Raw genomic sequence first — 24538 nt, 5'->3', positions numbered from 1 at the left:
TGTGTGTGGTTGCAACATTACGGTCCCATTGAGTACATTTTTGGAGAAAGGGACATCTGCTGCACCACAGGGCGGGAGGAGGGTGCAGAGCACGATACATTTTCTTTCTTCGGTTAGCATCTTTTTTTTTTATACTTTTGGAATTTTGGTTTTTCATGTTGATTTTAAAATGAACTATTTCATGTTTGAAATGTACTAACTCGTTTTTTCCTCACAGCAGGTCAACTTGTGTGTGGTTGCAACATTACGTCCCATTGAGTACATTTTTGGAGAAAGGGACATCTGCTGCACCACAGGGCGGGAGGAGGGTGCAGAGCACGATACATTTTCTTTCTTCGGTTAGCATCTTTTTTTTTATACTTTTGAATATTGGTTTTTCATGTTGATTTTAAAAAGACCTTTTTCATGTTTGAAATGTACTAGCTCGTTTTTTCCTCACAGCAGGTCAACTTGTGTGTGGTTGCAACATTACGGTCCCATTGAGTACATTTTTGGAGAAAGGGACATCTGTTGCACCACGGGGCGGGAGGAGGGTGCAGAGCACGATACATTTTCTTTCTTCGGTTAGCATCTTTTTTTTTATACTTTTGAATATTGGTTTTTCATGTTGATTTTAAAAAGACCTTTTTCATGTTTGAAATGTACTAACTCGTTTTTTCCTCACAGCAGGTCAACTTGTGTGTGGTTGCAACATTACGGTCCCATTGAGTACATTTTTGGAGAAAGGGACATCTGTTGCACCACGGGGCGAGAGGAGGGTGCAGAGCACGATACATTTTCTTTCTTCGGTTAGCATATTTTTTTTTTTATACTTTTGGAATTTTGGTTTTTCATGTTGATTTTAAAATGAACTATTTCTTGTTTGAAATGTACTAACTCGTTTTTTCCTCACAGCAGGTCAACTTGTGTGTGGTTGCAACATTACGGTCCCATTGAGTACATTTTTGGAGAAAGGGACATCTGCTGCACCACAGGGCGGGAGGAGGGTGCAGAGCACCATACATTTTTTTTCTTCGGTTAGCATCTTTTTTTTTATACTTTTGAATATTGGTTTTTCATGTTGATTTTAAAAAGACCTTTTTCATGTTTGAAATGTACTAACTCGTTTTTTCCTCACAGCAGGTCAACTTGTGTGTGGTTGCAACATTACGGTCCCATTGAGTACATTTTTGGAGAAAGGGACATCTGCTGCACCACAGGGCGGGAGGAGGGTGCAGAGCACGATACATTTTCTTTCTTCGGTTAGCATCTTTTTTTTTATACTTTTGAATATTGGTTTTTCATGTTGATTTTAAAAAGACCTTTTTCATGTTTGAAATGTACTAACTCGTTTTTTCCTCACAGCAGGTCAACTTGTGTGTGGTTGCAACATTACGGTCCCATTGAGTACATTTTTGGAGAAAGGGACATCTGTTGCACCACGGGGCGGGAGGAGGGTGCAGAGCACGATACATTTTCTTTCTTCGGTTAGCATATTTTTTTTTTTATACTTTTGGAATTTTGGTTTTTCATGTTGATTTTAAAATGAACTATTTCATGTTTGAAATGTACTAACTCGTTTTTTCCTCACAGCAGGTCAACTTGTGTGTGGTTGCAACATTACGGTCCCATTGAGTACATTTTTGGAGAAAGGGACATCTGCTGCACCACAGGGCGGGAGGAGGGTGCAGAGCACGATACATTTTCTTTCTTCGGTTAGCATCTTTTTTTTTATACTTTTGAATATTGGTTTTTCATGTTGATTTTAAAAAGACCTTTTTCATGTTTGAAATGTACTAACTCGTTTTTTCCTCACAGCAGGTCAACTTGTGTGTGGTTGCAACATTACGGTCCCATTGAGTACATTTTTGGAGAAAGGGACATCTGTTGCACCACGGGGCGAGAGGAGGGTGCAGAGCACGATACATTTTCTTCCTTCGGTTAGCATATTTTTTTTTTTTTATACTTTTGGAATTTGGGTTTTTCATGTTGATTTTAAAATGAACTATTTCTTGTTTGAAATGTACTAACTCGTTTTTTCCTCACAGCAGGTCAACTTGTGTGTGGTTGCAACATTACGGTCCCATTGAGTACATTTTTGGAGAAAGGGACATCTGCTGCACCACAGGGCGGGAGGAGGGTGCAGAGCACCATACATTTTCTTTCTTCGGTTAGCATCTTTTTTTTTATACTTTTGAATATTGGTTTTTCATGTTGATTTTAAAAAGACCTTTTTCATGTTTGAAATGTACTAACTCGTTTTTTCCTCACAGCAGGTCAACTTGTGTGTGGTTGCAACATTACGGTCCCATTGAGTACATTTTTGGAGAAAGGGACATCTGCTGCACCACAGGGCGGGAGGAGGGCGCAGAGCACGATACATTTTCTTTCTTCGGTTAGCATCTTTTTTTTTATACTTTTGAATATTGGTTTTTCATGTTGATTTTAAAAAGACCTTTTTCATGTTTGAAATGTACTAACTCGTTTTTTCCTCACAGCAGGTCAACTTGTGTGTGGTTGCAACATTACGGTCCCATTGAGTACATTTTTGGAGAAAGGGACATCTGTTGCACCACGGGGCGGGAGGAGGGTGCAGAGCACGATACATTTTCTTTCTTCGGTTAGCATATTTTTTTTTTTATACTTTTGGAATTTTGGTTTTTCATGTTGATTTTAAAATGAACTATTTCTTGTTTGAAATGTACTAACTCGTTTTTTCCTCACAGCAGGTCAACTTGTGTGTGGTTGCAACATTACGGTCCCATTGAGTACATTTTTGGAGAAAGGGACATCTGCTGCACCACAGGGCGGGAGGAGGGTGCAGAGCACCATACATTTTCTTTCTTCGGTTAGCATCTTTTTTTTTATACTTTTGAATATTGGTTTTTCATGTTGATTTTAAAAAGACCTTTTTCATGTTTGAAATGTACTAACTCGTTTTTTCCTCACAGCAGGTCAACTTGTGTGTGGTTGCAACATTACGGTCCCATTGAGTACATTTTTGGAGAAAGGGACATCTGCTGCACCACAGGGCGGGTTGGAGGGTGCAGAGCACGATACATTTTATTTCTTCGGTTAGCATATTTTTTTTTTTTATCCTTTTGGAATTTTTGTTTTTCATGTTGATTTTAAAATGACCTTTTTCATGTTTGGAATGTACTAACTCGTTTTTTCCTCACAGCAGGTCAACTTGTGTGTGGTTGCAACATTACGGTCCCATTGAGTACATTTTTGGAGAAAGGGACATCTGTTGCACCACAGGGCGGGAGGAGGGTGCAGAGCACGATACATTTTCTTTCTTCGGTTAGCATCTTTTTTTTTTATACCTATGACATTTTGGTTTTTCATGTTGATTTTAAAACGACCTTATTCATGATTGAAATGTACTTACTCGTTTTTTCCTGACAGCAGGTCAACTTGTGTGTGGTTGCAACATTACGGTCCCATTGAGTACATTTTTGGAGAAAGGGACATCTGTTGCACCACAGGGCGAGAGGAGGTTGCAAAGCACAATACATTTTCTTTCTTCGGTTAGCATTTTTTTTTTTATACTTTTGGAATTTTGGTTTTTCATGTTGATTTTAAAATGAACTATTTCATGTTTGAAATGTACTAACTCGTTTTTTCCTCACAGCAGGTCAACTTGTGTGTGGTTGCAACATTACGGTCCCATTGAGTACATTTTTGGAGAAAGGGACATCTGCTGCACCACAGGGCGGGAGGAGGGTGCAGAGCACGATACATTTTCTTTCTTCGGTTAGCATCTTTTTTTTTTATACTTTTGGAATTTTGGTTTTTCATGTTGATTTTAAAATGAACTATTTCATGTTTGAAATGTACTAACTCGTTTTTTCCTCACAGCAGGTCAACTTGTGTGTGGTTGCAACATTACGTCCCATTGAGTACATTTTTGGAGAAAGGGACATCTGCTGCACCACAGGGCGGGAGGAGGGTGCAGAGCACGATACATTTTCTTTCTTCGGTTAGCATCTTTTTTTTTATACTTTTGAATATTGGTTTTTCATGTTGATTTTAAAAAGACCTTTTTCATGTTTGAAATGTACTAGCTCGTTTTTTCCTCACAGCAGGTCAACTTGTGTGTGGTTGCAACATTACGGTCCCATTGAGTACATTTTTGGAGAAAGGGACATCTGTTGCACCACGGGGCGGGAGGAGGGTGCAGAGCACGATACATTTTCTTTCTTCGGTTAGCATATTTTTTTTTTTATACTTTTGGAATTTTGGTTTTTCATGTTGATTTTAAAATGAACTATTTCTTGTTTGAAATGTACTAACTCGTTTTTTCCTCACAGCAGGTCAACTTGTGTGTGGTTGCAACTTTACGGTCCCATTGAGTACATTTTTGGAGAAAGGGACATCTGCTGCACCACAGGGCGGGAGGAGGGTGCAGAGCACCATACATTTTCTTTCTTCGGTTAGCATCTTTTTTTTTATACTTTTGAATATTGGTTTTTCATGTTGATTTTAAAAAGACCTTTTTCATGTTTGAAATGTACTAACTCGTTTTTTCCTCACAGCAGGTCAACTTGTGTGTGGTTGCAACATTACGGTCCCATTGAGTACATTTTTGGAGAAAGGGACATCTGTTGCACCACGGGGCGGGAGGAGGGTGCAGAGCACGATACATTTTCTTTCTTCGGTTAGCATCTTTTTTTTTTATACTTTAGGAATTTTGGTTTTTCATGATGATTTTAAAATGAACTATTTCATGTTTGAAATGTACTAACTCGTTTTTTCCTCACAGCAGGTCAACTTGTGTGTGGTTGCAACATTACGTCCCATTGAGTACATTTTTGGAGAAAGGGACATCTGCTGCACCACAGGGCGGGAGGAGGGTGCAGAGCACGATACATTTTCTTTCTTCGGTTAGCATCTTTTTTTTTTATACTTTAGGAATTTTGGTTTTTCATGATGATTTTAAAATGAACTATTTCATGTTTGAAATGTACTAACTCGTTTTTTCCTCACAGCAGGTCAACTTGTGTGTGGTTGCAACATTACGTCCCATTGAGTACATTTTTGGAGAAAGGGACATCTGCTGCACCACAGGGCGGGAGGAGGGTGCAGAGCACGATACATTTTCTTTCTTCGGTTAGCATCTTTTTTTTTTATACTTTTGGAATTTTGGTTTTTCATGTTGATTTTAAAATGAACTATTTCATGTTTGAAATGTACTAACTCGTTTTTTCCTCACAGCAGGTCAACTTGTGTGTGGTTGCAACATTACGTCCCATTGAGTACATTTTTGGAGAAAGGGACATCTGCTGCACCACAGGGCGGGAGGAGGGTGCAGAGCACGATACATTTTCTTTCTTCGGTTAGCATCTTTTTTTTTATACTTTTGAATATTGGTTTTTCATGTTGATTTTAAAAAGACCTTTTTCATGTTTGAAATGTACTAGCTCGTTTTTTCCTCACAGCAGGTCAACTTGTGTGTGGTTGCAACATTACGGTCCCATTGAGTACATTTTTGGAGAAAGGGACATCTGTTGCACCACGGGGCGGGAGGAGGGTGCAGAGCACGATACATTTTCTTTCTTCGGTTAGCATATTTTTTTTTTTATACTTTTGGAATTTTGGTTTTTCATGTTGATTTTAAAATGAACTATTTCTTGTTTGAAATGTACTAACTCGTTTGTTCCTCACAGCAGGTCAACTTGTGTGTGGTTGCAACTTTACGGTCCCATTGAGTACATTTTTGGAGAAAGGGACATCTGCTGCACCACAGGGCGGGAGGAGGGTGCAGAGCACCATACATTTTCTTTCTTCGGTTAGCATCTTTTTTTTTATACTTTTGAATATTGGTTTTTCATGTTGATTTTAAAAAGACCTTTTTCATGTTTGAAATGTACTAACTCGTTTTTTCCTCACAGCAGGTCAACTTGTGTGTGGTTGCAACATTACGGTCCCATTGAGTACATTTTTGGAGAAAGGGACATCTGTTGCACCACGGGGCGGGAGGAGGGTGCAGAGCACGATACATTTTCTTTCTTCGGTTAGCATCTTTTTTTTTTATACTTTAGGAATTTTGGTTTTTCATGATGATTTTAAAATGAACTATTTCATGTTTGAAATGTACTAACTCGTTTTTTCCTCACAGCAGGTCAACTTGTGTGTGGTTGCAACATTACGTCCCATTGAGTACATTTTTGGAGAAAGGGACATCTGCTGCACCACAGGGCGGGAGGAGGGTGCAGAGCACGATACATTTTCTTTCTTCGGTTAGCATCTTTTTTTTTTATACTTTAGGAATTTTGGTTTTTCATGATGATTTTAAAATGAACTATTTCATGTTTGAAATGTACTAACTCGTTTTTTCCTCACAGCAGGTCAACTTGTGTGTGGTTGCAACATTACGTCCCATTGAGTACATTTTTGGAGAAAGGGACATCTGCTGCACCACAGGGCGGGAGGAGGGTGCAGAGCACGATACATTTTCTTTCTTCGGTTAGCATCTTTTTTCTTTATACTTCTGGAATTTTGGTTTTTCATGTTGATTTTAAAATGAACTATTTCATGTTTGAAATGTACTAACTCGTTTTTTCCTCACAGGAGGTCAACTTGTGTGTGGTTGCAACATTACGTCCCATTGAGTACATTTTTGGAGAAAGGGACATCTGCTGCACCACAGGGCGGGAGGAGGGTGCAGAGCACAATACATTTTCTTTCTTCGGTTAGCATCTTTTTTTTTTATACTTTTGAATATTGGTTTTTCATGTTGATTTTAAAAAGACCTTTTTCATGATTGAAATGTACTATCTCGTTATTTCCTCACAGCAGGTCAACTTGTGTGTGGTTGCAACATTACGGTCCCATTGAGTACATTTTTGGAGAAAGGGACATCTGTTGCACCACAGGGCGGCAGGAGGGTGCAGAGCACGATACATTTTTTTTCTTCGGTTGGCATCTTTTTTTTTATACCTTTGAAATTTTCGTTTTTCATGTTGATTTTAAAATGACCTTATTCATGTTTGAAACGTACTAACTCGTTTTTTCCTCACAGCAGGTCAACTTGTCTGTGGTTGCAGCATTACGGTCCCATTAAGTACATTTTTGGAGAAAGGGACATCTGTTGCACCACAGGGCGGGAGGAGGGTGCAGAGCACGTAACATTTTCTTTCTTCAGTTAGCATCTTTTTTTTTTTTATACTTCTGGAATTTTGGTTATTCATGTTGATTTTAAAACGACCTTATTCATCTTTGAATTGTACTACCTCGTTTTTTCCTCACAGCAGGTCAACTTGTGTGTGGTTGCAACATTACGGTCCCATTGAGTACATTTTTGGAGAAAGGGACATCTGTTGCACTACAGGGCGGGTTGGAGGGTGCAGAGCACGAGACATTTTCTTTCTTCGGTTAGCATCTTTTTTCTTTATACTTTTGGAATTTTGGTTTTTCAGGTTGATTTTAAAATGACCTTATTCATGTTTGAAATGTACTAACTCATTTTCTCCTCACAGCAGGTCAACTTGTGTGTGGTTGCAACATTACGGTCCCATTGAGGACATTTTTGCAGAAAGGGACATCTGTTGCACCACAGGGCGAAAGGAGGGTGCAGAGCACGATACATTTTCTTCCTTCGGTTAGCATTTTTTTCTTTATACTTTTGGAATTTTGGTTTTTGATGTTGATTTTAAAATGACCTTTCTCATGTTTGAAATGTACTAACTCGTTTTTTCCTCACAGCAGGTCAACTTGTGTGTGGTTGCAATATTACGGTCCCATTGAGTACATTTTAGGAGAAAGGGACATCTGTTGCACTACAAGGCGGGTTGGAGGGTGCAGAGCACGAGACATTTTCTTTCTTCGCTTAGCATCTTTTTTCTTTATACTTTTGGAATTTTGGTTTTTCAGGTTGATTTTAAAATGACCTTATTCATGTTTGAAATGTACTAACTCATTTTTTCCTCACAGCAGGTCAACTTTTGTGTGGTTGCAACATTACGGTCCCATTGAGTACATTTTTGGAGAAAGGGACATCTGTTGCACTACAGGGCGGGTTGGAGGGTGCAGAGCACGAGACATTTTCTTTCTTCGGTTAGCATCTTTTTTCTTTATACTTTTGAAATTTTGGTTTTTCAGGTTGATTTTAAAATGACCTTATTCATGTTTGAAACGTACTAACTCATTTTTTCCTCACAGCAGGTCAACTTGTGTGTGGTTGCAACATTACGGTCCCATTGAGGACATTTTTGCAGAAAGGGACATCTGTTGCACTACAGGGCGGGAGGAGGGTGCAGAGCACGATACATTTTCTTTCTTCGGTTAGCATCTTTTTTCTTTATACTTTTGGAATTTTGGTTTTTGATGTTGATTTTAAAATGACCTTTCTCATGTTTGAAATGTACTAACTCGTTTTCTCCTCACAGCAGGTCAACTTGTGTGTGGTTGCAATATTACGGTCCCATTGAGTACATTTTTGGAGAAAGGGACATCTGTTGCACCACAGGGTGGGAGGAGGGTGCGGAGCACGATACATTTTCTTTCTTCGGTTAGCATCTTTTTTTTTTATACTTCTGGAATTTTGGTTTTTCATGTTGATTTTAAAATGACCTTTTTCATGTTTGAAATGTACTAACTCGTTTTTTCCTCACAGCAGGTCAACTTGTGTGTGGTTGCAGCATTACGGTCCCATTGAGTACATTTTTGGAGAAAGGGACATCTGTTGCAGTACACGGCGGGAGGAGGGTGCAGAGCACGATACATTTTCTTTCTTCGGTTAGCATCTTTTTTCTTTATACTTTTGGAATTTTGGTTTTTGATGTTGATTTTAAAATGACCTTTCTCATGTTTGAAATGTACTAACTCGTTTTTTCCTCACAGCAGGTCAACTTGTGTGTGGTTGCAATATTACGGTCCCATTGAGTACATTTTTGGAGAAAGGGACATCTGTTGCACCACAGGGTGGGAGGAGGGTGCGGAGCACGATACATTTTCTTTCTTCGGTTAGCATCTTTTTTTTTATACTTTTGGATTTTTGGTTTTTGATGTTGATTTTAAAATGACCTTTCTCATGTTTGAAATGTACTAACTCGTTTTTTCCTGACAGCAGGTCAACTTGTGTGTGGTTGCAGCATTACGGTCCCATTGAGTACATTTTTAGAGAAAGGGACATCTGTTGCACCACAGGGCGGGAGGAGGGTGCAGAGCACGATACATTTTCTTTCTTCGGTTAGCAACATTTTTTCTTATACTTTTAGGATTTTGGTTTTTCATGTTGATTTTAAAACGACCTTATTAATGTTTGAAATGTACTAACTGGTTTTTTCCTCACAGCAGGTCAACTTGTGTGTGGTTGCAACATTACGGTCCCATTGAGTACATTTTTGCAGAAAGGGACATCTGTTGCACCACAGGGCGGGAGGAGGGTGCAAAGCACGATACATTTTATTTCTTCGGTTAGCATCTTTTTTTTTTTTATACTTTTGGAATTTTGGTTTTTCATGTTGATTTTAAAATGACCTTTTTCATGTTTGGAATGTACTAACTCGTTTTTTCCTGACAGCAGGTCAACTTGTGTGTGGTTGCAACATTACGGTCCCATTGAGTACATTTTTGGAGAAAGGGACATGTGTTGCACCACAGGGCGGGAGGAGGGTGCAGAGCACGATACATTTTCTTTCTTCGGTTAGCATCTTTTTTTTTTATACCTTTGAAATTTTGGTTTTTCATGTTGATTTTAAAACGACCTTATTCATGTTTGAAATGTACTAACTCGTTTTTTCCTCACAGCAGGTCAACTTGTGTGTGGTTGCAATATTACGGTCCCATTGAGTACATTTTTGGAGAAAGGGACATCTGTTGCAATACAGGGCGGGAGGAGGGTGCAGAGCACGATACATTTTCTTTCTTCGGTTAGCATCTTTTTTTTTATACTTTTGGAATTTTGGTTTTTCATGTTGAGTTTAAAATGACCATCTTCATGTTTGAAATGTACTAACTCGTTTTTTCCTCACAGCAGGTCAACTTGTGTGTGGTTGCAACATTACGGTCCCATTGAGTACATTTTTGGAGAAAGGGACATCTGTTGCAACACAGGGCGGGAGGAGGGTGCAGAGCACGATACATTTTCTTTCTTTGGTTAGCATCTTTTTTTTTATACTTTTGGAATTTTGGTTTTTCATGTTGATTTTAAAATGACCTTTTTCATGTTTGAAATGTACTAACTCGTTTTTTCCTCACAGGAGGTCAACTTGTGTGTGGTTGCAGCATTACGGTCCCATTGAGTACATTTTTGGAGAAAGGGACATCTGTTGCACCACAGGGCGGGAGGAGGGTGCAGAGCACGATACATTTTCTTTCTTCGGTTAGCAACTTTTTTTCTTATACTTTTAGGATTTTGGTTTTTCATGTTGATTTTAAAACGACCTTATTCATGTCTGAAATGTACTAACTCGTTTTTTCCTCACAGCAGGTCAACTTGTGTGTGGTTGCAACATTACGGTCCCATTGAGTACATTTTTGGAGAAAGCGACATCTGTTGCACCACAGGGCGGGAGGAGGGTGCAGAGCACGATACATTTTCTTTCTTCGGTTAGCATCTTTTTTTTTTTATACTTTTGGAATTTTGGTTTTTGATGTTGATTTTAAAATGACCTTTTTCATGTTTAAAATGTACTAACTCGTTTTTTCCTCACAGCAGGTCAACTTGTGTGTGGTTGCAACATTACGGTCCCATTGAGTACATTTTTGGAGAAAGGGACATCTGTTGCACCACAGGGCGGAGGAGGATGCAGAGCACGATACATTTTCTTTCTTCGGTTAGCATCTTTTTTTTTTTATACTTTTGGAATTTTGTTTTTTCATGTTGATTTCAAAATGACCTTTTTCATGTTTGAAATGTACTAACTCGTTTTTTCCTCACAGCAGGTCAACTTGTGTGCGGTTGAAACATTATGGTCCCATTGAGTACATTTTTGGAGAAAGCGACATCTGTTGCACCACAGGGCGGGAGGAGGGTGCAGAGCACGATACATTTTCTTTCTTCGGTTAGCATCTTTTTTTTTTTTACTTTTGGAATTTTGGTTTTTGATGTTGATTTTAAAATGACCTTTTTCATGTTTGAAATGTACTAACTCGTTTTTTCCTCACAGCAGGTCAACTTGTGTGTGGTTGCAACATTACGGTCCCATTGAGTACATTTTTGGAGAAAGGGACATCTGTTGCACCACAGGGCGGAGGAGGATGCAGAGCACGATACATTTTCTTTCTTCGGTTAGCATCTTTTTTTTTTTAAACTTTTGGAATTTTGGTTTTTCATGTTGATTTCAAAATGACCTTTTTCATGCTTGAAATGTACTAACTCGTTTTTTCCTCACAGCAGGTCAACTTGTGTGTGGTTGCAATATTACGGTCCCATTGAGTACATTTTTGGAGAAAGGGACATCTGTTGCAATACAGGGCGGGAGGAGGGTGCAGAGCACGATACATTTTCTTTCTTCGGTTAGCATATTTTTTTTTTATACTTTTGGAATTTTGGTTTTTCATGTTGATTTTAAAATGACCTTCTTCATGTTTGAAATGTACTAACTCGTTTTTTCCTCACAGCAGGTCAAGTTGTGTGTGGTTGCAGCATTACGGTCCCATTGAGTACATTTTTGGAGAAAGGGACATCTGTTGCACCACAGGGCGGGAGGAGGGTGCAGAGCACGATACATTTTCTTTCTTCGGTTAGCAACTTTTTTTCTTATACTTTTAGGATTTTGGTTTTTCATGTTGATTTTAAAACGACCTTATTCATGTTTGAAATATACTAACTCGTTTTTTCCTCACAGCAGGTCAACTTGTGTGTGGTTGCAACATTACGGTCCCATTCAGTACATTTTTGGAGAAAGCGACATCTGTTGCACCACAGGGCGGGAGGAGGGTGCAGAGCACGATACATTTTCTTTCTTCGGTTAGCATCCTTTTTTTTTATACCTTTGGAATTTTGGTTTTTGATGTTGATTTTAAAATGACATTTTTCATTTTTGAAACTTACTAACTCGTTTTTTCCTCACAGCAGGTCAACTTGTGTGTGGTTGCAACATTACGGTCCCATTGAGTACATTTTTGGAGAAAAGGACATCTGTTGCACCACAGGGTGGAGGAGGATGCAGAGCACGATACATTTTCTTTCTTCGGTTAGCATCTTTTTTTTTTTATACTTTTGGAATTTTGGTTTTTCATGTTGATTTCAAAATGACCTTTTTCATGTTTGAAATGTACTAACTCGATTTTTCCTCACAGCAGGTCAACTTGTGTGCGGTTGAAACATTACTGTCCCATTGAGTACAGTTTTGGAGAAAGGGACATCTGTTGCACCACAGGGCGGGAGGAGGGTGCAGAGCACGATACATTTTCTTTCTTCGGTTAGCATCTTTTTATTTTTATACTTTTGGAATTTTGGTTTTTCATGTTGATTTTAAAATGACGTTTTTCATGTTTGAAATGTACTCACTCGTTTTTTCCACACAGCAGGTCAACTTGGGTGTGGTTGCAACATTACGGTCCCATTGAGTACATTTTTGGAGAAAGGGACATCTGTTGCACCACACGGCGGGAGGAGGGTGCAGAGCACGATACATTTTCTTTCTTCGGTTAGCATCTTTTTATTTATACTTTCGGAATTTTGGTTTTTCATGTTGATTTTAAAATGACCTTATACATGTTTGAAATGTACTAACTCGTTTTTTCCTCACAGCAGGTCAACTTGAGTGTGGTTGCAACATTACGGTCCAATTGAGTACATTTTTGGAGAAAGGAACATCTGTTGCACCACAGGGTGGGAGGAGGGTGCAGAGCACAATACATTTTCTTTCTTCGGTTAGCATCTTCTTGTGTTTTATACTTTTGGAATTTTGGTTTTTCATGTTGATTTTAAAATGACCTTTCTCATGTTTGAAATGTACTAACTCGTTTTTTCCTCACAGCAGGTCAACTTGTGTGTGGTTGCAACATTACGGTCCCATTGAGTACATGTTTGGAGAAAGGGACATCTGTTGCACCACAGGGCGGGAGGAGGGTGCAGAGCACGATACATTTTCTTTCTTCGGTTAGCATCTTTTTTCTTTATACTTTTGGAATTTTGGTTTTTGATGTTGATTTTAAATTGACCTTTTTCTAGTTTGAAATGTACTAACTCGTTTTTTCCTCACAGCAGGTCAACTTGTGTGTGGTTGGTACATTACGGTCCCATTGAGTACATTTTTGGAGAAAGGGACATCTGTTGCACCACAGGGCGGGAGGAGGGTGCAGAGCACGATACATTTTCTTTCTTCGGTTAGCATCTTTTTTTTTTTATACTTTTGGAATTTTGCTTTTTCATGTTGATTTTAAAATGACCTTCCTCATGTTTGAAATGTACTAACTCGATTTTTCCTCACAGCAGGTCAACTTGTGAGTGGTTGCAACATTACGGTCCCATTGAGTACATTTTTGGAGAAAGGGACATCTGTTGCACCACAGGGCGGGAGGAGGGTGCAGAGCACGATACATTTTCTTTCTTCGGTTAGCATCTTTTTTCTTTATACTTTTGGAATTTTGGTTTTTGATGTTGATTTTAAAATGACCTTTTTCATGTTTGAAATGTACTAACTCGTTTTTTCCTCACAGCAGGTCAACTTGTGTGTGGTTGCAACATTACGGTCCCATTGAGTACATTTTTGGAGAAAGGGACATCTGTTGCACGACAGGGCGGGAGCAGGGTGCAGAGCACGATACATTTTCTTTCTTCGGTTAGCATCTTTTTTCTTTATACTTTTGGAATTTTGGTTTTTGATGTTGATTTTAAAATGACCTTTTTCATGTTTGAAATGTACTAACTCGATTTTTCCTCACAGCAGGTCAACTTGTGTGTGGTTGCAACATTACGGTCCCATTGAGTACATTTTTGGAGAAAGGGACATCTGTTGCACCACAGGGCGGGAGGAGGGTGCAGAGCACGATACATTTTCTTTCTTCGGTTAGCATCTTCTTGTGTTTTATACTTTTGGAATTTTGGTTTTTCATGTTGATTTTAAAATGACCTTTCTCATGTTTGAAATGTACTAACTCGTTTTTTCCTCACAGCAGGTCAACTTGTGTGTGGTTGCAACATTACGGTCCCATTGAGAACATTTTTGGAGAAAGGGACATCTGTTGCACCACAGGGCGAGAGCAGGGTGCAGAGCACGATACATTTTCTTTCTTCGGTTAGCATCTTTTTTCTTTATACTTTTGGAATTTTGGTTTTTGATGTTGATTTTAAAATGACCTTTTTCATGTTTGAAATGTACTAACTCGTTTTTTCCTCACAGCAGGTCAACTTGTGTGTGGTTGCAACATTACGGTCCCATTGAGTACATTTTTGGAGAAAGGAACATCTGTTGCACCACAGGGCGGGAGGAGGGTGCAGAGCACCATACATTTTCTTTCTTCGGTTAGCATCTTCTTGTGTTTTATACTTTTGGAAGTTTGGTTTTTCATGTTGATTTAAAAATGACCTTTCTCATGTTTGAAATGTACTAACTCGTTTTTTCCTCACAGCAGGTCAACTTGTGTGTGGTTGCAACATTACGGTCCCATTGAGTACATTTTTGGAGAAAGGGACATCTGTTGCACCACAGGGCGGGAGCAGGGTGCAGAGCACGATACATTTTCTTTCTTCGGTTAGCATCTTTTTTCTTTATACTTTTGGAATTTTGGTTTTTGATGTTGATTTTAAAATGACCTTTTTCATGTTTGAAATGTACTAACTCGTTTTTTCCTCACAGCAGGTCAACTTGTGTGTGGTTGCAACATTACGGTCCCATTGAGTACATTTTTGGAGAAAGGGACATCTGTTGCACCACAGGGCGGGAGGAGGGTGCAGAGCACGATACATTTTCTTTCTTCGGTTAGCATCTTTTTTTTTTATACTTTTGGAATTTTTGTTTTTCATGTTGATTTTAAAATGACCTTTCTCATGTTTGAAATGTACTAACTCGTTTTTTCCTCACAGCAGGTCAACTTGTGTGTGGTTGCAACATTACGGTCCCATTGAGTACATTTTTGGAGAAAGGGACATCTGTTGCACCACAGGGCGGGAGGAGGGTGCAGAGCACGATACATTTTCTTTCTTCGGTTAGCATCTTTTTTCTTTATACTTTTGGAATTTTGGTTTTTGATGTTGATTTTAAAAAGACCTTATACATGTTTGAAATGTACTAACTCGTTTTTTCCTCACAGCAGGTCAACTTGTGTGCGGTTGAAACATTACGGTCCCATTGAGTACAGTTTTGGAGAAAGGGACATCTGTTGCACCACAGGGCGGGAGGAGGGTGCAGAGCACGATGCATTTTCTTTCTTCGGTTAGCATCTTCTTGTGTTTTATACTTTTGGAAGTTTGGTTTTTCATGTTGATTTTAAAATGACCTTTCTCATGTTTGAAATGTACTAACTCGTTTTTTCCTCACAGCAGGTCAACTTGTGTGTGGTTGCAACATTACGGTCCCATTGAGTACATTTTTGGAGCAAGGGACATCTGTTGCACCACAGGGCGGGAGCAGGGTGCAGAGCACGATACATTTTCTTTCTTCGGTTAGCATCTTTTTTCTTTATACTTTTGGAATTTTGGTTTTTGATGTTGATTTTAAAATGACCTTTTTCATGTTTGAAATGTACTAACTCGTTTTTTCCTCACAGCAGGTCAACTTGTGTGTGGTTGCAACATTACGGTCCCATTGAGTACATTTTTGGAGAAAGGGACATCTGTTGCACCACAGGGCGGGAGGAGGGTGCAGAGCACGATACATTTTCTTTCTTCGGTTAAAATCTTTTTTTTTTTATACTTTTGGAATTTTGGTTTTTCATGTTAATTTTAAAATGACCTTTCTCATGTTTGAAATGTACTAACTCGTTTTTTCCTCACAGCAGGTCAACTTGTGTGTGGTTGCAACATTACGGTCCCATTGAGTACATTTTTGGAGAAAGGGACATCTGTTGCACCACACGGCGGGAGGAGGGTGCAGAGCACGATACATTTTCTTTCTTCGGTTAGCATATTTTTTTTTTTACTTTTGGAATTTTGCTTTTTCATGTTGATTTTAAAATGACCTTATACATGTTTGAATGTACTAACTCGTTTTTTCCTCACAGCAGGTCAGCTTGTGTGTGGTTGCAACATTACGGTCCAATTGAGTACATTTTTGGAGAAAGGGACATCTGTCACACCACAGGGTGGGAGGAGGGTGCAGAGCACCATACATTTTCTTTCTACGGTTAGCATCTTCTTGTGTTTTATACTTTTGGAATTTTGGTTTTTCATGTTGATTTTAAAATGACCTTTCTCATGTTTGAAATGTACTAACTCGTTTTTTCCTCACAGCAGTCAACTTGTGTGTGGTTGCAACATTACGGTCCCATTGAGTACATTTTTGGAGAAAGGGACATCTGTTGCACCACAGGGCGGGAGGAGGGTGCAGAGCACGATACATTTTCTTTCTTCGGTTAGCATCTTTTTTCTTTATACTTATGGAATTTTGGTTTTTGATGTTGATTTTAAAATGACCTTTTTAATGTTTGAAATGTACTAACTCGTTTTTTCCTCACAGCAGGTCAACTTGTGTGTGGTTGCAACATTACGGTCCCATTGAGTACATGTTTGGAGAAAGGGACATCTGTTGCACCACAGGGCGGGAGGAGGGTGCAGAGCACGATACATTTTCTTTCTTCGGTTAGCATCTTTTTTCTTTATACTTTTGGAATTTTGGTTTTTGATGTTGATATTAAAATGACCTTTTTCATGTTTGAAATGTACTAACTCGTTTTTTCCTCACAGCAGGTCAACTTGTGTGTGGTTGCAACATTACGGTCCCATTGAGTACATTTTTGGAGAAAGGGACATCTGTTGCACCACAGTGCGGGAGGAGGGTGCAGAGCACGATACATTTTCTTTCTTCGGATAGCATCTTCTTGTGTTTTATACTTTTGGAAGTTTGGTTTTTCATGTTGATTTTAAAATGTTCTTTCTCATGTTTGAAATGTACTAACTCGTTTTTTCCTCACAGCAGGTCAACTTGTGTGTGGTTGCAACATTATGGTCCCATTGAGTTCATTTTTGGAGAAAGGGACATCTGTTGCACCACAGGGCGGGAGGAGGGTGCAGAGCACGATACATTTTCTTTCTTCGGTTAGCATCTTTTTTTTTTATACTTTTGGAATTTTGGTTTTTCATGTTGATTTTAAAATGTCCTTTCTCATGTTTGAAATGTACTAACTCGTTTTTTCCTCACAGCAGGTTAACTTGTGTGTGGTTGCAACATTACGGTCCCATTGAGTACATTTTTGGAGAAAGGGACATCTGTTGCACCACAGGGCGGGAGGAGGGTGCAGAGCACGATACATTTTCTTTCTTCGGTTAGCATCTTTTTTCTTTATACTTATGGAATTTTGGTTTTTGATGTTGATTTTAAAATGACCTTTTTCATGTTCGAAATGTACTAACTCGTTTTTTCCTCACAGCAGGTCAACTTGTGTGTGGTTGCAACATTACGGTCCCATTGAGTACATTTTTGGAGAAAGGGACATCTGTTGCACCACAGGGCGGGAGGAGGGTGCAGAGCACGATACATTTTCTTTCTTCGGTTAGCATCTTTTTTCTTTATACTTTTGGAATTTTGGTTTTTGATGTTGATTTTAAAAAGACCTTATACATGTTTGAAATGTACTAACTCGTTTTTTCCTCACAGCAGGTCAACTTGTGTGCGGTTGAAACATTACGGTCCCATTGAGTACAGTTTTGGAGAAAGGGACATCTGTTGCACCACAGGGCGGGAGGAGGGTGCAGAGCACGATACATTTTCTTTCTTCGGTTAGCATCTTCTTGTGTTTTATACTTTTGGAAGTTTGGTTTTTCATGTTGATTTTAAAATGACCTTTCTCATGTTTGAAATGTACTAACTCGTTTTTTCCTCACAGCAGGTCAACTTGTGTGTGGTTGCAACATTACGGTCCCATTGAGTACATTTTTGGAGCAAGGGACATCTGTTGCACCACAGGGCGGGAGCAGGGTGCAGAGCACGATACATTTTCTTTCTTCGGTTAGCATCTTTTTTCTTTATACTTTTGGAATTTTGGTTTTTGATGTTGATTTTAAAATGACCTTTTTCATGTTTGAAATGTACTAACTCGTTTTTTCCTCACAGCAGGTCAACTTGTGTGTGGTTGCAACATTACGGTCCCATTGAGTACATTTTTGGAGAAAGGGACATCTGTTGCACCACAGGGCGGGAGGAGGGTGCAGAGCACGATACATTTTCTTTCTTCGGTTAAAATCTTTTTTTTTTATACTTTTGGAATTTTGGTTTTTCATGTTAATTTTAAAATGACCTTTCTCATGTTTGAAATGTACTAACTCGTTTTTTCCTCACAGCAGGTCAACTTGTGTGTGGTTGCAACATTACGGTCCCATTGAGTACATTTTTGGAGAAAGGGACATCTGTTGCACCACACGGCGGGAGGAGGGTGCAGAGCACGATACATTTTCTTTCTTCGGTTAGCATATTTTTTTTTTTACTTTTGGAATTTTGCTTTTTCATGTTGATTTTAAAATGACCTTATACATGTTTGAATGTACTAACTCGTTTTTTCCTCACAGCAGGTCAGCTTGTGTGTGGTTGCAACATTACGGTCCAATTGAGTACATTTTTGGAGAAAGGGACATCTGTCACACCACAGGGTGGGAGGAGGGTGCAGAGCACCATACATTTTCTTTCTACGGTTAGCATCTTCTTGTGTTTTATACTTTTGGAATTTTGGTTTTTCATGTTGATTTTAAAATGACCTTTCTCATGTTTGAAATGTACTAACTCGTTTTTTCCTCACAGCAGTCAACTTGTGTGTGGTTGCAACATTACGGTCCCATTGAGTACATTTTTGGAGAAAGGGACATCTGTTGCACCACAGGGCGGGAGGAGGGTGCAGAGCACGATACATTTTCTTTCTTCGGTTAGCATCTTTTTTCTTTATACTTATGGAATTTTGGTTTTTGATGTTGATTTTAAAATGACCTTTTTAATGTTTGAAATGTACTAACTCGTTTTTTCCTCACAGCAGGTCAACTTGTGTGTGGTTGCAACATTACGGTCCCATTGAGTACATGTTTGGAGAAAGGGACATCTGTTGCACCACAGGGCGGGAGGAGGGTGCAGAGCACGATACATTTTCTTTCTTCGGTTAGCATCTTTTTTCTTTATACTTTTGGAATTTTGGTTTTTGATGTTGATATTAAAATGACCTTTTTCATGTTTGAAATGTACTAACTCGTTTTTTCCTCACAGCAGGTCAACTTGTGTGTGGTTGCAACATTACGGTCCCATTGAGTACATTTTTGGAGAAAGGGACATCTGTTGCACCACAGTGCGGGAGGAGGGTGCAGAGCACGATACATTTTCTTTCTTCGGATAGCATCTTCTTGTGTTTTATACTTTTGGAAGTTTGGTTTTTCATGTTGATTTTAAAATGTTCTTTCTCATGTTTGAAATGTACTAACTCGTTTTTTCCTCACAGCAGGTCAACTTGTGTGTGGTTGCAACATTATGGTCCCATTGAGTTCATTTTTGGAGAAAGGGACATCTGTTGCACCACAGGGCGGGAGGAGGGTGCAGAGCACGATACATTTTCTTTCTTCGGTTAGCATCTTTTTTTTTTATACTTTTGGAATTTTGGTTTTTCATGTTGATTTTAAAATGTCCTTTCTCATGTTTGAAATGTACTAACTCGTTTTTTCCTCACAGCAGGTTAACTTGTGTGTGGTTGCAACATTACGGTCCCATTGAGTACATTTTTGGAGAAAGGGACATCTGTTGCACCACAGGGCGGGAGGAGGGTGCAGAGCACGATACATTTTCTTTCTTCGGTTAGCATCTTTTTTCTTTATACTTATGGAATTTTGGTTTTTGATGTTGATTTTAAAATGACCTTTTTCATGTTCGAAATGTACTAACTCGTTTTTTCCTCACAGCAGGTCAACTTGTGTGTGGTTGCAACATTACGGTCCCATTGAGTACATTTTTGGAGAAAGGGACATCTGTTGCACCACAGGGCGGGAGGAGGGTGCAGAGCACGATACATTTTCTTTCTTCGGTTAAAATCTTTTTTTTTTATACTTTTGGAATTTTGGTTTTTCATGTTAATTTTAAAATGACCTTTCTCATGTTTGAAATGTACTAACTCGTTTTTTCCTCACAGCAGGTCAACTTGTGTGTGGTTGCAACATTACGGTCCCATTGAGTACATTTTTGGAGAAAGGGACATCTGTTGCACCACACGGCGGGAGGAGGGTGCAGAGCACGATACATTTTCTTTCTTCGGTTAGCATATTTTTTTTTTTACTTTTGGAATTTTGCTTTTTCATGTTGATTTTAAAATGACCTTATACATGTTTGAATGTACTAACTCGTTTTTTCCTCACAGCAGGTCAGCTTGTGTGTGGTTGCAACATTACGGTCCAATTGAGTACATTTTTGGAGAAAGGGACATCTGTCACACCACAGGGTGGGAGGAGGGTGCAGAGCACCATACATTTTCTTTCTACGGTTAGCATCTTCTTGTGTTTTATACTTTTGGAATTTTGGTTTTTCATGTTGATTTTAAAATGACCTTTCTCATGTTTGAAATGTACTAACTCGTTTTTTCCTCACAGCAGTCAACTTGTGTGTGGTTGCAACATTACGGTCCCATTGAGTACATTTTTGGAGAAAGGGACATCTGTTGCACCACAGGGCGGGAGGAGGGTGCAGAGCACGATACATTTTCTTTCTTCGGTTAGCATCTTTTTTCTTTATACTTATGGAATTTTGGTTTTTGATGTTGATTTTAAAATGACCTTTTTAATGTTTGAAATGTACTAACTCGTTTTTTCCTCACAGCAGGTCAACTTGTGTGTGGTTGCAACATTACGGTCCCATTGAGTACATGTTTGGAGAAAGGGACATCTGTTGCACCACAGGGCGGGAGGAGGGTGCAGAGCACGATACATTTTCTTTCTTCGGTTAGCATCTTTTTTCTTTATACTTTTGGAATTTTGGTTTTTGATGTTGATATTAAAATGACCTTTTTCATGTTTGAAATGTACTAACTCGTTTTTTCCTCACAGCAGGTCAACTTGTGTGTGGTTGCAACATTACGGTCCCATTGAGTACATTTTTGGAGAAAGGGACATCTGTTGCACCACAGTGCGGGAGGAGGGTGCAGAGCACGATACATTTTCTTTCTTCGGATAGCATCTTCTTGTGTTTTATACTTTTGGAAGTTTGGTTTTTCATGTTGATTTTAAAATGTTCTTTCTCATGTTTGAAATGTACTAACTCGTTTTTTCCTCACAGCAGGTCAACTTGTGTGTGGTTGCAACATTATGGTCCCATTGAGTTCATTTTTGGAGAAAGGGACATCTGTTGCACCACAGGGCGGGAGGAGGGTGCAGAGCACGATACATTTTCTTTCTTCGGTTAGCATCTTTTTTTTTTATACTTTTGGAATTTTGGTTTTTCATGTTGATTTTAAAATGTCCTTTCTCATGTTTGAAATGTACTAACTCGTTTTTTCCTCACAGCAGGTTAACTTGTGTGTGGTTGCAACATTACGGTCCCATTGAGTACATTTTTGGAGAAAGGGACATCTGTTGCACCACAGGGCGGGAGGAGGGTGCAGAGCACGATACATTTTCTTTCTTCGGTTAGCATCTTTTTTCTTTATACTTATGGAATTTTGGTTTTTGATGTTGATTTTAAAATGACCTTTTTCATGTTCGAAATGTACTAACTCGTTTTTTCCTCACAGCAGGTCAACTTGTGTGTGGTTGCAACATTACGGTCCCATTGAGTACATTTTTGGAGAAAGGGACATCTGTTGCACCACAGGGCGGGAGGAGGGTGCAGAGCACGATACATTTTCTTTCTTCGGTTAGCATCTTTTTTCTTTATACTTTTGGAATTTTGGTTTTTGATGTTGATTTTAAAAAGACCTTATACATGTTTGAAATGTACTAACTCGTTTTTTCCTCACAGCAGGTCAACTTGTGTGCGGTTGAAACATTACGGTCCCATTGAGTACAGTTTTGGAGAAAGGGACATCTGTTGCACCACAGGGCGGGAGGAGGGTGCAGAGCACGATACATTTTCTTTCTTCGGTTAGCATCTTCTTGTGTTTTATACTTTTGGAAGTTTGGTTTTTCATGTTGATTTTAAAATGACCTTTCTCATGTTTGAAATGTACTAACTCGTTTTTTCCTCACAGCAGGTCAACTTGTGTGTGGTTGCAACATTACGGTCCCATTGAGTACATTTTTGGAGCAAGGGACATCTGTTGCACCACAGGGCGGGAGCAGGGTGCAGAGCACGATACATTTTCTTTCTTCGGTTAGCATCTTTTTTCTTTATACTTTTGGAATTTTGGTTTTTGATGTTGATTTTAAAATGACCTTTTTCATGTTTGAAATGTACTAACTCGTTTTTTCCTCACAGCAGGTCAACTTGTGTGTGGTTGCAACATTACGGTCCCATTGAGTACATTTTTGGAGAAAGGGACATCTGTTGCACCACAGGGCGGGAGGAGGGTGCAGAGCACGATACATTTTCTTTCTTCGGTTAAAATCTTTTTTTTTTATACTTTTGGAATTTTGGTTTTTCATGTTAATTTTAAAATGACCTTTCTCATGTTTGAAATGTACTAACTCGTTTTTTCCTCACAGCAGGTCAACTTGTGTGTGGTTGCAACATTACGGTCCCATTGAGTACATTTTTGGAGAAAGGGACATCTGTTGCACCACACGGCGGGAGGAGGGTGCAGAGCACGATACATTTTCTTTCTTCGGTTAGCATATTTTTTTTTTTACTTTTGGAATTTTGCTTTTTCATGTTGATTTTAAAATGACCTTATACATGTTTGAATGTACTAACTCGTTTTTTCCTCACAGCAGGTCAGCTTGTGTGTGGTTGCAACATTACGGTCCAATTGAGTACATTTTTGGAGAAAGGGACATCTGTCACACCACAGGGTGGGAGGAGGGTGCAGAGCACCATACATTTTCTTTCTACGGTTAGCATCTTCTTGTGTTTTATACTTTTGGAATTTTGGTTTTTCATGTTGATTTTAAAATGACCTTTCTCATGTTTGAAATGTACTAACTCGTTTTTTCCTCACAGCAGTCAACTTGTGTGTGGTTGCAACATTACGGTCCCATTGAGTACATTTTTGGAGAAAGGGACATCTGTTGCACCACAGGGCGGGAGGAGGGTGCAGAGCACGATACATTTTCTTTCTTCGGTTAGCATCTTTTTTCTTTATACTTATGGAATTTTGGTTTTTGATGTTGATTTTAAAATGACCTTTTTAATGTTTGAAATGTACTAACTCGTTTTTTCCTCACAGCAGGTCAACTTGTGTGTGGTTGCAACATTACGGTCCCATTGAGTACATGTTTGGAGAAAGGGACATCTGTTGCACCACAGGGCGGGAGGAGGGTGCAGAGCACGATACATTTTCTTTCTTCGGTTAGCATCTTTTTTCTTTATACTTTTGGAATTTTGGTTTTTGATGTTGATATTAAAATGACCTTTTTCATGTTTGAAATGTACTAACTCGTTTTTTCCTCACAGCAGGTCAACTTGTGTGTGGTTGCAACATTACGGTCCCATTGAGTACATTTTTGGAGAAAGGGACATCTGTTGCACCACAGTGCGGGAGGAGGGTGCAGAGCACGATACATTTTCTTTCTTCGGATAGCATCTTCTTGTGTTTTATACTTTTGGAAGTTTGGTTTTTCATGTTGATTTTAAAATGTTCTTTCTCATGTTTGAAATGTACTAACTCGTTTTTTCCTCACAGCAGGTCAACTTGTGTGTGGTTGCAACATTATGGTCCCATTGAGTTCATTTTTGGAGAAAGGGACATCTGTTGCACCACAGGGCGGGAGGAGGGTGCAGAGCACGATACATTTTCTTTCTTCGGTTAGCATCTTTTTTTTTTATACTTTTGGAATTTTGGTTTTTCATGTTGATTTTAAAATGTCCTTTCTCATGTTTGAAATGTACTAACTCGTTTTTTCCTCACAGCAGGTTAACTTGTGTGTGGTTGCAACATTACGGTCCCATTGAGTACATTTTTGGAGAAAGGGACATCTGTTGCACCACAGGGCGGGAGGAGGGTGCAGAGCACGATACATTTTCTTTCTTCGGTTAGCATCTTTTTTCTTTATACTTATGGAATTTTGGTTTTTGATGTTGATTTTAAAATGACCTTTTTCATGTTCGAAATGTACTAACTCGTTTTTTCCTCACAGCAGGTCAACTTGTGTGTGGTTGCAACATTACGGTCCCATTGAGTACATTTTTGGAGAAAGGGACATCTGTTGCACCACAGGGCGGGAGGAGGGTGCAGAGCACGATACATTTTCTTTCTTCGGTTAGCATCTTTTTTCTTTATACTTTTGGAATTTTGGTTATTGATGTTGATTTTAAAATGACCTTTTTCATGTTTGAAATGTACTAACTCGTTTTTTCCTCACAGCAGGTCAACTTGTGTGTGGTTGCAACATTACGGT

Source organism: Schistocerca piceifrons, chromosome 11, assembly GCF_021461385.2.
Source record: "Schistocerca piceifrons isolate TAMUIC-IGC-003096 chromosome 11, iqSchPice1.1, whole genome shotgun sequence".
NCBI classification, from domain to species: domain Eukaryota; kingdom Metazoa; phylum Arthropoda; class Insecta; order Orthoptera; family Acrididae; genus Schistocerca; species Schistocerca piceifrons.
Note: the sequence above shows the minus strand (reverse complement) of the source record.